At 42.6% G+C, this 2,629-nt stretch overlaps 1 pseudogene; it reads left to right on the top strand.

Moving 5' to 3' along the window:
- Nucleotides 1-1,600, top strand: part of LOC103207597 — a 6,718-nt pseudogene extending 5,118 nt beyond the window's left edge.
- The last annotated feature ends 1,029 nt before the right edge of the window (nucleotides 1,601-2,629 follow it).

Below are 2,629 nucleotides of genomic sequence, written 5' to 3'. Positions count from 1 at the left end.
CAGCTACCAATGCCAATCACTCAAGAAATGATCAAATCTGGAGATCCTGAATAGAGTGGGAGGGAAAACGTGGAACAAATACAAAAACTCAGTTATGACCAGAGTTACCGGTCAGATGAAATCTGTTGAGGCTCCCAGTACTATAGCCCTGAAATACATTCAGCACCTGCAATAAAACTCCCCCCCCCCAGGAGTGGGCTCTCAACCCAATAGTTAACAAGATGTACATGCAGACCACTCACCCCAGGATGCCACACCTACACACTCAATGGTAATACATCCCTTAGAGCAATAGACCGTGGGACACCAGAGGACCAACATTCAAACTGAGGAAATGCAGGACAAACAGGAGTGTATAATTATGAGGGGCAAAGGGGGAGGGTTGCAGGGTAGGGATGTGAGGAAACTGGGTTAGGGTTGGACTTGGTGAATGGGGAGTGAAACTAAATGTACGCTTGACTTTGAATGTAAAACAAGCTCTTAAAATAAAAAAAAAATCTAAAAAAAAAGATAACAGCAAATAAAATTCTATGAAACAAAGTTACTCTACAAAATATGGGATAATCATGAATTAGAATAAATATTCTACATGCAACTTTTTCATAAATCTCCAGACTGTTTTCCAAGCTGGTTATACCATTTTAGATTCCCATCAGCAATTAATGAGCATCTTAATTTCACCACATCCTCACAAACAGTTACTATAATCTTTTTTTTTTTTCTTTTAATGACCATCTGAGTGGGTAAGAGAAAGAGCTGTGGTGGTGCAGTGGTTAAAACACTCATCTGTTATACAAAAGGTGGGTGTTTCAAAACCACCAGCTGCTCCATGGGAGAAAGTTGAGGCAGTCTCCTTTTGTGGAAATTCACAGCATTGGAAAACCTATAGGGCAGTTCTACTCTGTCCTACAGGGTTGCTATGAACCAGAATTGACTTGATGGTGATGACTTTGGGATTTGGTTTTTAGTGGGTGAGAGACAGCATTTCTTTGTGATTTGATTTGCATTTCTTGATGGCTAATGATGTTGAGCATCTTTTCATGTGTTTGTTAGCCATTTTTGTATCTTTGGTGAAATGTCTATTCAAGCCCTTCACCCATTTTTAAGGGTTATTTGTTGTGGTGCAATGAATTACTTAGTATGGCTCTTTCTGGCCATGGTCTTTGTGACTGTCATCAGATGACTGGGTGGAACTATGAAAATGTGAGGTGCTTGTGGCCTACCAAGGGGATTGAGTAGCTTGTTCATACTATAAACAAGGTACACAGCCCCCTTGTGGGGTGGGACTGACCAGAAGATGTATGGAGCCCTAATATGAGGATTGGTCCATTTTGTCATTCTGTTATGCTTAAAATGTACCATCCTAGTGGCAGAAAAGAGGGATCTCACTACAATCATGACAGAGAAAAGCCAAGAGTGGAGCACATTTTTGGGCTTGAGATCTCTGCACTAGGGAGGTGGCAAAGAGATCTCAGAGAGTCAGCAGAAAGACAGTGGAAGCAACGGCCACAGAACCAAGGGACTAGAACAAGACAAAATGGTGGACTTTCTGGCCCATATAGACAAAAAACTAAGTGCCTTTGGGGAGGAGCCTTGCTGACAAAGTGGGGTGCACCTAAGTGTGCCTATTGGCAGAGCTAAAAGACCTTTGTAACACTTGCATGAGCAGAGCAGAGGGCAGGCTGAGAGGCCAAAGGCCAAAGAGAGGCATGCCTATGAACATGGCAGAGGGGAGTCTGTCCTGATCAAATTGTATCCTGAGCATTCCTGAACCTGGATTGTAACCTATTACTTCCCTAATGGGAGCTCTGGTGGTGTAGTGCCTAAACCATTTGACTGCTAACCAGGAGGCTGGCAGTTCAAACTTAACCAGCCACTCCTCGGAAGGAAGGTTAGGCGATCTTCCTCTATAGAGATACCACCTTGGAAACCCAAGGAGGGTCGCTATGAGTCAGATCTGACTCGAAGGCAGTGAGTTTGGTTTTGGTTTTGGTACTTCCTTAATAAATCGCATTATTGTGTGTATTGTCTGTAAGTTCTCTGTGCTCATTGCAATGAATTATCTAACCCAAAAGAGAAGTAGAGAGTGCTGTGGGAGGGACTGTTGTCAGAAATGGTAAAAAGTTTGGAGGGTGGTAGCATGCCTGGCTTCTGCCTCATTGGACCCACCCTTGGGCTGCTGATGGTGATTCTGTCTCCCTGGTGGCATAGCGGATAAGGCACTTGACTGCTAACTGGAAGGCCAGCGATTGAAACCCACCAGCTGCTCTGTGGAAGGAAGACTGGCAATCTACTTCCTCAAAGATTTACAGCCTCCAATACCCAATGGGGGTTGCTATGAGTCAGAAACAACTGGATGGCAGTGAGTTTGGATTTTTGGCTTGTGAAATTAGAAAAGGTCAGAGAACCCTGCCCCATGCCCTTTATGCATTTGCCTTTTTATTGTTGAGTTAAAATAGCTCTTTATATATTCTAGGTACAAATCCCTTAATCCAGTATATGATTTGAAGACATTTTATACCATTCCATGGATTGGCTTTTCACTTTCTTGATGGTTTCCTTAAATCACGAGAGTTTATAATTTTGATAATAGCCATTTTTATCTATTTTTCTTTTATTGCTTATGCTA

This window comes from Orycteropus afer, unplaced genomic scaffold, assembly GCF_000298275.1.
Source record: "Orycteropus afer afer isolate SDZICR_OR568_19922 unplaced genomic scaffold, OryAfe1.0 scaffold00379, whole genome shotgun sequence".
Classification (NCBI taxonomy): Eukaryota; Metazoa; Chordata; class Mammalia; order Tubulidentata; family Orycteropodidae; genus Orycteropus; species Orycteropus afer.
The sequence above is the reverse complement of the archived record's forward strand: the minus strand, read 5'-3'. Positions and strand labels throughout refer to the sequence as shown.